Source organism: Haematobia irritans, chromosome 2, assembly GCF_050003625.1.
Source record: "Haematobia irritans isolate KBUSLIRL chromosome 2, ASM5000362v1, whole genome shotgun sequence".
NCBI classification, from domain to species: Eukaryota; Metazoa; Arthropoda; class Insecta; order Diptera; family Muscidae; genus Haematobia; species Haematobia irritans.
The window spans coordinates 39802152-39816755 of record NC_134398.1 but is presented as its reverse complement, the minus strand read 5'-3'; the positions used below and the strand labels follow the sequence as shown (position 1 = coordinate 39816755).

At 31.9% G+C, this 14604-nt stretch overlaps 1 protein-coding gene across 2 annotated transcripts in view; it reads right to left on the bottom strand.

Moving 5' to 3' along the window:
* Window positions 1-14604, bottom strand: part of DIP-kappa (Dpr-interacting protein kappa) — a 386526-nt gene that overhangs the window by 344056 nt on the left and 27866 nt on the right. The window contains exon 1 of one of the 2 annotated variants that reach the window (XM_075293822.1): window positions 7511-7642. The exons of the other annotated variant lie outside the window; for it this stretch is intronic. The gene's annotated coding sequence lies outside the window, so the exon portion shown is untranslated. Of the gene's footprint in view, window positions 1-7510; window positions 7643-14604 lie in introns of those variants that run through there. 2 annotated transcript variants of the gene reach the window in all.

Below are 14604 nucleotides of genomic sequence, written 5' to 3'. Positions count from 1 at the left end.
AACTCTAAAACCGTTCGAAAAACTATGATCAGTGCAAAACAAAAAAAAAATCGATTTAACATGAAGGAAAATTCGATACGTCTTTGACTTGCCATCACATCATAGTGTTTGCCAACTGAAAGCCAATGAAAGCATTGGGCGGTTAAAATGTGAAAGGTACCAATTTTCTCCATCAACATCGATTAACTTCTAAGTAGTGATTTTCCTCACCTTCCAAGCCTTATCACTCCATGTGGTTTCAAAGCTGTTGTTATTATTGCTGTGTTGTTGTTGTTTTTTGTCTTGGCCTTTCAACGTCTGGATTTACAATGTGATTATGGTATTCAACCTAAACGTTGGGGTGCCACACAATGTGTTTTAGATGATTAAGTACGAATATGTCTACCAGCGCTAAACACAAGGAATGGAAAGTGGGAGACAGGATATTGTCAATTTGTGTTTGTCTGTCTAGCCTTGTGTGTGAAAGTGTCTGTGGTTAAAAGCGCCGCTTGTTCATATTTTCCAGCCACCTACGTTTCAATTTTATCGTTAAGCACTTACAAGAGAGTGTCAAAGTAAAAAGTGAATCTCACAAAGTCTTTAAGGGCAATTACTCCATTTTATAGGTGACACACCACGGACAGTGGTCTGAAATGGGGAATAAAGAGAACAGCGAGTAAAAAAACTTCAGATCAGGAAGACTAACCACCAATTTGACAAACATTTTATTTGAAAATTTTGTCACAATTTTATTTCTCTAGAAAATTTTGTCAAAATTTTATTTCTTTAAAAATTTTTTCAATATATTATTTCTATAGACAATTTTGGCAAAATTTTATTTCTTTAAAAATTTTTTCAATATATTATTTCTATAGAAAATGTTGTCAAAATTTTATTTCCAAAGAAAATTTTGTCAAACTTTTATTTCTCTAAAAATTTTGTCACACTTTTATTTTTTTAAAAATTTATTCAATATTTTATTTCTATGGAAAATTTTGTCAAAATTTTATTTCAATAGAAAATTTTGGAAAATTTTTGGGATATAGAAAAATTTTGTCAAAATTTTATTTCTACACCCAAAAAAAAGTGACCCCACCGTGGAAGAAAATGTAGGTTTATTTTAGAAAATTTTAACTAAAATAGTTTTCTAATTGCAACATGTTACAAATAAGTTAATACTTTTTGTCAAATTGAAGAAAATTTTTTAAAAATAATTAATTTTTTTCTGTTGTTTAAGAAAATTTCATATGTTGGAAGAAAAAATTGGATTTAAAAATTGTTAAAATGTTTTTAGCGCTGTGCGAAGTTCGAGACAGGTACAATTTTAGTAAAAATTACTCATTTCAGAGACTTATGAACTCAATTTAAGCAAACTTCTGCCATTTTATTTAGGAAAATATGAACTATTTTATTTTTTAGTAAAATTGTATACAATTTTTTTCTGAATTTTAGTTCACATCATTAAAGTTAGCAAAAAATTATTCAAATACGGAACATTTACTTATATTGTGCAAAATTTGACTAAAATCAACTAATCTTCATGAACTAAACTAAAGTTCAGTTGGCATTAGAGCCCCTTTTTTCTGGGTGTATAGAAAGGTTAGGTTAGGTTAGGTGGCAGCCCGGTGTATCAGGCTCACTTAGACTATTCAGTCAATTGTGATACCACATTGGTGAACTTCTCTCTTATCACTGAGTGCTGCCCGATTCCATGTTAAGCTCAATGACAAGGACCTCCTTTTTATAGCCGAGTCCAAACGGCGTTCCACATTGCAGTGAAACCACTTAGGGAAGCTTTGAACCCCTCAGAAATGTCTCCAGCATTACTGAGGTGGGATATTCCACCGCTGAAAAACTTTTTGGTGTTCGGTCGAATCTGGAATCGAACCCACGACCTTGAAGAGTATGTCAAAATTCTATTTCTATAGAAAATTTTGCCAAATTATATTTCTAGCGAAAATTTTGTCAAAATTTTATTTCTATAGAAAATTTTATCAAAATTTTATTGCTACAGAAATTTTTTTTACAATTTTATTTCTATAGAAAATTTTATCAAAATTTTATTTCTATAGAAAATTTCGTCTTAATTTTACTTCCATTGAAAATTGTGTCAACATTTTAATTCTATAGAAGATTTTGTCAAAATTTAATTTTTTTTTGTTATTATTGGTTGGTACTTCAATCATATTTGTTGTTTTGATCTCAGCTTAAAAACCATTGCGTCGACTAAAGTACGAGAGTAGCTTAACCCAAATTTTTTTCAAAATTTTATTTCTATAGAAAATTTTCTATAGAAATAAAACTTTTCTATAGAAAAGTTTTATTTCTATAAAAAATTTTGTAAAAATTTTATTTCGACAGAAAAGTTTGTCAAAATTGTATTTCTATACAAAAATGTGTCAAAATTGTATTCCTATAGGAAATTTTGTCAAAATTTTATTTCTATTGAAAATTTTGTCAAAATTTTATTTCTATAGAAAATGTTGTCAAATTTTATTTATATAGAAAATTTTGTCAACATTTTTTATTTATAAGATATTTTTATACCCTTCACCACTACTGTGGTACAGGGTATAATAAGTTTGTGCATTTGTATGTAACGCCAAGAAGGAAAAGTCTGAGACCCATCGTTTAGTATACCGATCGTCTTAGAATTAAATTCTGAGTCGATTTAGCGATGTCCGTCTGTCTGTCTGTCTGTCTGTCTGTCCGTCTGTCCGTCTGTCTGTCTGTTGATGTATTTTTGTGTGCAAAGTACAGCTCGCAGTTTTAGTCCGCTTGTCCTAAAATTTGGTATAGGGTCCTGTTTCGGCTCAAAGACGATCACTATTGATTTTGGAAAAAATCGGTTCAGATTTAGATATAGCTGCCATATATATTTTTCACCGATTTGGTATAACAACCGATCTTCCTCAAATTCCGTACATCCGAATATTTTATGAGTCTCGAAAAACTTGCAAAATATCAGCCAAATCGGTTCAGATTTAGATATAGCTCCCATATATAGTTTTCGCCCGATTTACACTCATTTGCCCACAGAGGCCAAGTTGTTGCTCCGATTTAGTTGAAATTTTGCACAGGGAGTAGAATTAGCATTATAGCTATGCGTGCCAAATTTGGTTGAAATCGGTTCAGATTTAGATATATCTCCCATATATAGCTTTCGCCCGATTTACACTCATATGACCACAGAGGCCAATTTTTAGTATACCGATCGTCTTAGAATTAAATTCCGAGTCGATTTAGCGATGTCCGTCTGTCTGTCTGTCTGTTGATGTATTTTTGTGTGCAAAGTACAGCGCGCAGTTTTAGTCCGATTGTCCTAAAATTTGGTATAGGGTCCTATTTCGGCTCAAAGACGATCCCTATTGATTTTGGAAAAAATCGGTTCAGATTTAGATATAGCTGCCATATATATTTTTCACCGATTTGGTCATAATTGGCGTGTATATCAACCGATCTTCCTCAAATTCCGTACATCAGAATATTTTATGAGTCTCGAAAAACTTGCAAAATATCAGCCAAATCGGTTCAGATTTAGATATAGCTCCCATATATAGCTTTCACCCGATTTACACTCAAATGACCACAGAGGCCAATTTTTAACTCCGATTTATTTGAAATTTTGCACAGGGAGTATAATTAGCATTGTAGCTATACGTGCCAAATTGGGTTGAAATCGGTTCAGATTTAGATATATCTCCCATATATAGCTTTCGCCCGATTTACTCATATGACCACAGAGGCCAATTTTTAGCTCCGATTTAGTTGAAATTTTGCACAGGGAGTAGAATTAGCATTGTAGCTATGCGTGCCAAATTTGGTTGACATCGGTTCAGATTTAGATTTAGCTCCCATATATATGTTTTTCTGATTTCGACCAACATTTTCCTTGTAAGATCGCCACTGCTTAGTCGAAAAGTTGTAAAAATGACTCTAATTTTCCTAAACTTCTAATACATATATATCGAGCGATAAATCATAAATAAACTTTTGCGAAGTTTCCTTAAAATTGCTTCAGATTTAAATGTTTCCCATATTTTTTTTTACTAACATTGTGTTCCACCCTAGTGCATTAGACGACTTAAATTTTGTATCTATAGATTTTGTAGAAGTCTATCAAATTCTGTCCAAATCGAGTGATATTTAAATGTATGTATTTGGGACAAACCTTTATATATAGCCCCCAACACATTTGACGGATGTTATATGGTATCGAAAATTTAGATCTACAAAGTGGTGCAGGGTATAATATAGTCGGCCCCGCCCGACTTTAGACTTTCCTTACTTGTTTTGTTTTGTTATTGTTGGTTTTGTTCTTTAAGCATTGTTGTTGTTCTTTTATTTCAGCTTAAAACCATGCATTGATTAAACTACAAGTGTAGGTTAACCAACAGAGGAAAATAATATTTGTCAAATTTATTTGGGCAAAGCCCTATAGACTGCAAAATGGTTGGATGGACGCACGTTTCGGAATTACCACATTCCTCATCAGCATCCTCTACTTGCAGCAAAACTATCAACCAATTATCAGAATAAATTCAGGCAGTTCATTAAACCTTCCAAAAAAAAAAAAAATTTTTTTTTGCATAATAGCCGGCTTATGCCGAAATAAATTCGGACAAACATATCTCTTTTCCGTTGCCAACATCAAATCATCGAGTTGAGTGCAGTTGGCTGGGTTTATTTTGAGCGTGCTTCCTCTTACTTCATTCATTTTGTTTTATTATTGTTGGTTTGTACTTCAATCCTATTTGTTGTTTTGATCTCACCTTTTTTTGTAAAAAGGTTTGCCTAAATTTTATTTCTATACCAAATTCTCTCAAAATTTTATTTCGTTAGACAATTTTGTCAAAATGTTTTTTTTTATAGAAAATTTTGTCAAATTTTTATTTTTGTAGAAAATTGTATCAAATTTTATTTCTATAGAAAATATTGTCATAATTTTATTGCTTTAGAAAATTTTGTTAAAATTTTACTGCTATAGGAAATTTTGTCAAACTTTTATTTTAAAAGAAAATTTGTCAAAATTTTATTTTTATAGAAAATTTTCTCAAAATTTTATTGCTATAGAATATTTTGTTAAAATTTTATTTCTATAGAAAATTTTGTCAAAATTGTATTTTTATAGAGCAATTTAATTTAATTTTTATACCCTTCACCACTGCTGTGGTACAGGGTATAATAAGTTTGTGCATTTGTATGTAACGCCAAGAAATAGTGGTCAAAGACCCATCTTTTAGTATACCGATCGGCTTAGAATTAAAGTCTGAATCGACTTAGCGATGTCCGTCTGTCTGTCCGTCCGTCTGTCTGTATATGTAATTTTGTGCACAAAGTACAGCTCGAAATTTAAGTCCGATCGTCCTCAAATTTGGCATAGGGCCGTTTCAAGGGATAGAGACAATCGATATTGGTTTTGGAAAAAATCGGTTCAGATTTAGATATAGCTGCCACATATATTTATCCCCGATTTGGTTATAGTTAGCGTGTTTATCAACCGATTTTCTTGAAATACTGTACATCTCAATATAATTTATGAATCGCGAAAACCTTGCAAAATATCAGCCAAATCGGTTCAGATTTAGATATAGCTCCCATATATATCTTTCGTCCGATTTAGACTCATATGACCACAGAGGCCAAAGTTTACTACCGATCTTCGTGAAATTTTGCACAGAGGGTAGAATTGACATTCTACCAATGCTTGGTAAATTTGATTGAAATCGGTTCAAATTTAGATATAGCTCCCATATATATCTTTCGTCTGATTTGAACTAATATGGCCACAAAAGCCAGAGTTTTGCCGTGATTTGCTTCAAATTTTGCACAAGGGGTACGTTTAATAGTATCGTTAAGTGTTTAAAATTTTGTTAAAATCGGTTGAGATTTAGTATAGCTCACATATATATCTTTCGTCCGATTATGACTTATATGGTCTCAAAAGCCAGAGTTTTGCCCTGACTTACTTCAAATTTTGCACAAGCGGTACTTTTAACGATACTATTGTATGTGCCAAATATGGTCAAAATCGATTCAGATTTAGATATAGCTCCCATATATATCTTTCGTCCGATTTGAAATTATATGGCCTCAAAATCCATGGTTTTGCCGTGATTTGCTTCAAATTTCGCACAAGGAGTACGTTTGGTAGTATCGGTAATTGTGCTAAATTTGGTTGAAATCGGTTCAGATTTAGATATGGCTCCCATATATATCTTCCGTCCGATTTGCACTCATATGACTAGGGGGCCAAAGTTATACTGCCATTTACGTGAAATTTCGCATAGATAGCAGAATTATTATTCTAACTATACATGTCAAATTTAGTCAAAATCGGTTCAGATTATATATAGCTCCCATATATACGTACACCAGAGTTGGGGAAATATGGTAGACTGTTACACATTTTAGACCCATTTTCAATGGAAGTGTCCTCCAATTAACTGGATAGCGTTAGCCGATTTAAATTTTAATTCTAGAGATTTTGTAGAAGTAAATAAATTGTCTCCTTTTATAGCTTCCAGTAAATGTGAAGTAGATGAGATGGTAACACAAATTTTGGCCTACATAGGGGCGAAGGGTATAATATAGTCGGCCCCGCTCGACTTTACACTTTACTTACTTGTTTTTTTTTTTTTTTTTTTTATAAATTTCGTCAAAATTGTATTTCTATATAAAATTTAGTCACAGATTTACTTTGGAGCCCTTATTTGAAAGAAGCCGTATCTTTTGCTTGGGATCAGTACCAACTTCCTTAAGGGTAAAGGTGAGTACTATGTTCGGGTTTTTCACCAAAACACTAAATTAAAAGTACAAAAATATTTATGAAGACTATTATATTTTATCAAGTCTTATCAAATAATGGATGGAAAAGATCCAATGAATTGATTTTATTATTCATTTTATATTTCTAAATTAATTAATTAACAAAAGTAACCGTGAAAAATAGCTGGTTTTCAGCTTGAAAACTGAACATAGTACTCAGCCTAAGTCAAAATCCAAGTTTTTTTTTGCATGCATTTCAAATTTCTTTATATTTGGATTTTTAAGAGATCTCTTCCAAAGTAATTTTAATCTGGCTTTCAAACCACTGTGCCTTTTTGTTGTTGTTGTTTTTTTTAAGGTAGTTGATGTTAATTTGACTTAAAACGGCTTAAATTGTTATTTTTCGTGTGGCAAAGTTTAATTGACGATTCAGTGGCCACATAGAATACAAACACCAACAGAGACTTCCCTCCCATAGTGCGCCCACCATCTTCACATACAATCATCGGTCTCTCACACAAATGCCAGAGACCGACAATAACACTCATTTATTATGCAAAATGAATTTTGTGTGAAATGTTTGTGAGTGTATGTGCAGCCAGTCCACAATGACCAAATTCAATATGCATTTGTGAGGATTTTGTGTGCCCACCATGATACCATGATGTGTGGGCGTGAGAGAGAAATGGAGAGAGAGACAGAGAATTCTTTTAGGTGATTGAGAGTGGTTGAGTTATCAAATTGTGTCAGTTTTACAATGTACCTATCGGTGTTGTTGATGTTGCTGTTGTTTTTGTAATTGTTGTTCTTGTTGTTGTGTTAATAATGATTGAAGGGATATTTTAATTTGCTTTCATGTCCTATTGGTTCTTATTGTGGTTGTTGTTGTTGCTGCTGCTGCTGCTGTTGTTATTATACGAATTTGTTGCCTTTGTATTCGGTGTCAAAAATAAGTGTTAATTGAATTTGAACGTTATTATCACTATCACTGTCGCTATCAATATTATTGCTGTTGTTGTTGTTGTCGTCGTTGTTGTTCATGTCATTATTTTCATAGTTAATGTTCACTTTGATGGTATAATTATCGATTTATATACAATCAAAATATAATGTTTATCTGATTAAAATCCAACACTGACAGTGTTAATGTTTTATTGGTTTTTATTCAATGGCCCATTAATGAATAAGCTATAATCTGAGTCATTGGACACAAGGTTGAAGGTCAAAAGAGAATATTTAATTAATTCGTTGAGATTTGAATATTTAATACCGGCACATATTTGGTACCCGGTGGTCATATGAATCTAACTCGGGCGAAAGATAAATATGGAAGCTGTATCTAAATCTGAATCGATTTCACTGAAATTTAGCATACTTGATAGTACCATATATTTCTCACAATTGACAAGCAAAACAGGATAAAACTCTAGCTTTTGGAACCATATCGGTCGAAAAATATATAAGGGAGCTATATCTAAAACTGAACCGATTTCGCTGATATTTTACAAGTCTTTCAAGACTCGCAAAATATTTATATGTACGGAATTTAAAGAAGGTTGGTTCATAAGCACGTCAATTATGGCCAGATCGGTGAATCTGAACCGATTTGTTTCAAAGTCAATAGGGTTTGTCTATGAGCGGAAATAAGATCCTGTGCCAAATTTGAGGACAATCGGATCTACATTTCCAGCTGTAATTTGCACACAAACATACATGAACAGACAGACGTACAGACGGACGGACATCGCTAAATCAACTGAGATTATAATACTAAGACGATCGGTCCTTTTTGGTGTTACATGCAAATGCACAAACATATTATACCCCGTACCACAATAGCGGTTAAGGTTATAAAAAGCTGAAAAAACGAATAAAATAAACTTTGTTTCCTAGAATCTAATAGGCCAACCTCAAATTTAAACAAGTATATAGGGCCGTCAGTTCGACCAAGCCGAATCTTATGTACCCTCCACCATGGATTGCGTAGAAACTTCTACGAAAGACTGTCATTTACAATCGAATTATTTGGGGTGTGGAATCTTAAAACTTCTTAACATCGTTTTCTAAATTGTGAGTTAGTCCATACGTGGTACATATTAGACAAAAAAGGCATGTATAGGTAAGTCTACAAATAATTACGAATCGATATGGACTTTTGCACGGTACGTAGAGAGCCTAGAGGCTATATATAACTATAGACCGATATGGACCTAGTTAGGCATGGTTGCTAACGGCCATATACTAGCACAATGTACCAAATTTCAACTGACTCGAATGAAATTTGCTCCTCCAAGAGGCTCCAAAACCAAATCTCGGGATAGGTTTATATGGGGGCTATATATGATTATGGACTGATATGGAGCACTTTTGGCATGGTTGTTAAATATCATGTACTAACATCACGTACCAAATTTCAACCGAATCGGATGAATTTTGCTCTTCCACGAGGCTCCGGAGTTCAAATATGGGGATCGGTTTATATGGGGGCTATACATAATTATTGACCGATGTGGACCAATTTTTGCATGGTTGTTAGAGACCATATTCTAACAGCACGTACCAAATTTCAGTCGGATCGGATGAAATCTGCTTCTCTTAGAGGATCGGCAAGCCAAATTTGGGGGTCCGTTTATATGGGGGCTATACGTAAAAGTGGACCGATATGGCCCATTGCAATACCATCTGACCTACATCAATAACAACTACTTGTGCCAAGTTTCAAGTCGATAGCTTGTCTCGTTCGGAAGTTAGCGTGATTTCATCAGACGGGCGGACGGACGGATGGACATGCTCAGATCGACTCAGAATTTCACCACGACCAAGAATATATATACTTTATGGGGTCTTAGAGCAATATTTCGATGTGTTACAAACGGAATGACAAAGTTAATATACCCCCATCCTATGGTGGAGGGTTTAAAAAGAATTTTGTGTTAATGGTATTCTTACTTAAATGCTCCGCTTCTTTGGCTCGGAATCAATACCGAAATCATTCGTGTAATACCAAAATCTTTTGAAACGGTGATGCTTTTTTTTTCAATGTAGCATAAAAAATGTTTTCCAAACTTGTGATCCCTGTGTGGTGCAAATTTGGATTAACTCCAAAGAAATTTAAGCGGTGTTGTAATTAAACGTAAGCATTGCGTCTTCAGTTCCTTTAAAGTCCTTTACAAGTTATAAATCGGATGCTCATTTGAAGGAGAAAATTTATAAAATTGATCTCTACACTCAAAGAAAATTTTACTTGGATCCAAAGATTGTGACCTTCCCTTAAGGATTTGAGTATTGCTTTCGAGCTGTTTCTTTAAAATAAAGACATTTTGTACGGACCTCCCTGGCTTTAAATCTAGGATCAATAAAATTAAATTTGGATACAGATCTCATTCATCGAGTTTTTACTTTCTTTTTGTACACACAAACAAATTCCAATTTCAAAATCCAGTAAGTAAAAACAGTTTTCTTAATGCTAAACAAACTTTAAACCAAAGATGAAAATCCTTAAAATAAGTCTTAGCCTATATTTGAAGCATTTTTATCTTAAATTTAAAAAGTCACTATGTCAGTTGAGTTAAAGACGATTTCTTTAAATTAAAAATGTTTCTCTTTATTTTAAGGAAAATTTACCTTACTTCAAAGATCTACAACTTCAGCAGAGAGATGCAAAATTTCAACATTTGTGTCCTAAATTTAATGAAAAAAAAATTTTGAAGCAAGGATTATATACTTTCTTTTATTTAAGATGTCATTGTTTTAAAGAATTTTGTCATAATCTTCCATATTAGGTCAATATTTGTTTTCAGTGTATTTTCGAAATTTTCTAAGTAAAACAAGTTTATACGGCCTTTAGTTTATTTTCACTTAAAAAAGATATAAAAATATTTATAAATATTTGTTGTGAACACGCCATTAATTTTTCAAAGGCAAAATTGTGCAAAGCGTCAATGGACTTGAGAGTCTTATAACTGAAGGAAATTCTGCCACACAAAGGACGGCATTTCAACTTCATCGTGCTGCTGGCAGTAACTAGATGTTTTGCTATCATGGAACCTGTAGCAAAAAAAAAAAAAAAAAAAAAACTTTACAGATAAGGAATCTAGATTTATTGTACTGTGATAAATATATGAAAGAATCTTGTACACAGCATCTAATCATCATAAAATGTATACTTGAAAATAAAACAAGTATATACGGCCGTAAGTTCGGCCAGGCCGAAGCTTATGTACCCTACATCATGGATTGCGTAGAAACTTCTTCTAAACACTGCCATCCACAATCGAATTACTTAAGTTGCGGTAACGCTTGCCGATGGCAAGGTATCTTAAAACCTCCTAACACCATCTTCTAAATTGTATGTAAGTCCATACGTGGTATATATTAAATCAAAAAAGATCGTCCAATACGTATATAATTCAGTTTGACAAAGTAGACATAAAATCTTGACAAAATTTTGTACAGAAATAAAATTTTAACAAAATTTTCTATAGAAATAAAATTTTCACAAAATTTTCTATAGAAATAAAAATTTTGACAAAATTTTCTATAGAAAGAAAATTTTGACAAAAATTTCTACAGAAATAAAATTTTAACAAAATTTTCTATAGAAATAAACTTTTGACAAAATATTCTATAGAAATAAAATCTTGGTAGATTATTTTTGGCTCGAGTGGCAACCATGATTATGAACCGAATAAAATTTAAACAAAATTTTCTATAGAAATAAAATTTTGACAATGATGAAAATTTTATTATGAACCGAATAAAATTTTAACAAAATTTTCTCTAGAAATAAAATGTTGACAAAATTTTCTATAGAAATAAAATTTTGACAAAATTTTCTATATAAATAATATTTTGGTAGATTATTTTTGGCTCTAGTGGCAACCATGATTATGAACCGATATGGACCAATTTTTGTGTGATTGGACCAATTTTGGTATGGTTGTTAGCGACCATATACTAACACCACGTTCCTAATTTGAAACGGATCGGATGAATTTTGCTCCTCCAAGAGGCTCCGGAGGTCAAATCTGGAGAACGTTTTATATAAGGGCTATATAAATAATTATGGACCGATATGGACCAATTCTGGCACGATTGTTAAAGATCATATACTAATAGCATGTTCAAAATTACAACCGGATTGGATGAAATTTGCTTCTCCTGGAGACTTCGCAAGCCAAATCTGGGGATCGGCTTATATGGGGGCTATATATAATTATGAACCGATGTGGACCAATTTTTGCATGGTTATTAGAGACTATATAACAATATCATGTACCAAATTTCAGGCGGATCGGATGCAATTTGCTTCTCTTTGAGGCTCCGCAAGCCAAATCTGGGGATCGGTTTATATGGGGGCTATATATAATTAAGGACCGATATGGACCAATTTTTGCATGGTTGTTAGAGACCATATACCAACACCATGTACCAAATTTCAGGCGGATCGGATGCAATTTGATTCTCTTTGAGGCTTCGCAACCCAAATCTGGGGATCGGTTTATATGGGGGCTATATATAATTATGGACCTATGTGGACCAATTTTTGCATGGTTGTTAGAGACCATATACCAACACCATATACCAAATTTCAGCCGGATCGGATGAAATATGCTTCTGTTAGAGGCTCCACAAGGCAAATCTGAGGGTCCCTTTATATGGGGGCTATACGTAAAAGTGGACCGATATCGCCCATTTTCAATACCATCCGACCTACATCGATAACAAGTTTCAAGTCGATAGCTTGTTTCGTTCGGAAGTTAGCGTGATTTCAACAGACGGACGGACGGACGGACGGACATGCTTAGATCGACTCAGAATTTCACCACGACCCAGAATATATATACTTTATGGGGTCTTAGAGCAATATTTCGATGTGTTACAAACGGAATGACAAAGTTAATATACCCCCATCCTATGATGGAGGGAATTTTATTTCTATAGAAAATTTTATAAAAATTTTATTTCTATAGAAAAATTTGTCAAAATTGGATTTCTATAGAAAATGTTGTCAAAATTTTATTTCAGTAGAAAATTTTTTCAAAATTTTATTTCAGTAGAAAATTTTTTTCAAAATTTTGTTTCTATAGAAAATTTTGTCAAAATTTCATTTCTATAGAAAAATTTGTCAAAATTTTATTTCTATTGAAAATTTTGTCAAAATTTTATTTCTATAGAAAATTTTGTTAAAATTTTATTTCTATTGAAAATTTTGTCAAAATTTTATTTTTATTGAAAATTTTGTCAAGATTTTACTTCTATAGAAAATTATGACAAAATTTTATTTCTATTGAAAATTTTGTCAAGATTTTATTTCTATATAAAATTTTGTCAAAATTTTTTTCTTTAGAAAATTTTGTCAAAATTTTATTTCTATAGAAAATTTTGTCAAAATTGAATTTCTATAGAAAATTTTGTCAAAATTTTATTTCTATAGAAAATTTTGTCAAAATTTTATTTCTATTGAAAATTTTGTCGAGATTTTCTTTCTATAGAAAATTTTGTCAAAATTTTATTTCTGTAGAAAATTTTGTCAAAATTTTATTTCTATTGAAAATTTTGTCAAAATTTTATTTCCATCGAAAATTTTGTCAAAATTTTATTTCAGTAGAAAATTTTTTTCAAAATTTTGTTTCTATAGAAAATTTTGTCAAAATTTTATTTCTATAGAAAATTTTGTCAAAATTTTATTTCTATAGAAAATTTTGTCAAAATTTTATTTCAATAGAAAATATTGTCAAAATTTTATTTCTTTAGAAAATTTTGTCAAAATTTTATTTCTATAGATAATTTTGTCAAACTGAATTATATACGTATTTAATCGGCCTTTTTTGAATATACCCCGTATGTACTATATTACAATTTAGAAGACAGTGTTAAGAAGTTTTAAGATACCTTGCCATGGGCAAGTATTACCGCAACCCAGGTAATTCGATTGTGGGTGACAGTCTTTAAAAGAAGTTTCTACGCAATCCATGGTGGAGGATACATAAGATTCGGCCTGGCCGAACTTACAGCCGTATATAACATACTTGTTTTGTTTCAGATTTGTGGAAAAAATGTTAAATTCATTAGAGTAGTATACTGTAATTCCTTAAATTGGCATTTTAAAGGCTTTGAATTGCTTCAATAAATGAATGGCAAATGAATAAAGTGATTTGAAACAAGCGTTAGAATTCATTAAAAATTATAAAAAAAAAAATTATAAAAATTATTTATTTGTCAAAATATCACAAAATATTTTAATTCCCATCCAAAACACTGATTTAGTATCCCATCAAAAGAGGTGATGGGAATTTAGTGCAACGACTGTTGAAATGGTGGACATTTGTCCTATGACAAGCCCAAGTTAAATTCAGTGCTTCTGCGCCAATTTTGCTTCACTTCCGGATCGAAAAGGAAAAATTTCACTACTTTTTTGGCGAAACTTTTGTTTTGCTGGGTGCACCCTCAAAAAAATCGCTTCTGTAACATATACCCCAAACACATTTTGCTTCAAGCATATATATTTTCAGGATTGGTCCAAACAAAATCTGTATTGTTGAAACATATTATGTTTCATCTTTAGGCATACACTGGTAGTAAAAAATTTTAATGCAATTTTCTTTGTGTGGATATATTTTTAAGGCGCCAATTGGTTATTCTCATTATTTTACTTGCAGAATACTCTCTAGATCTCTCTTTCTAAACACATATATGTTTATAGGCTATTTCCAAATTAATATATGTTTGCATCTAATTTACAAACATTTTATGTTCCAAACGTAATATGTTCTAACATATTAACATATATGTCCCAAACATATTATGGTAGTTTATGAACATTATATACTTGCATTTAAAAATATTGTGTTAAAA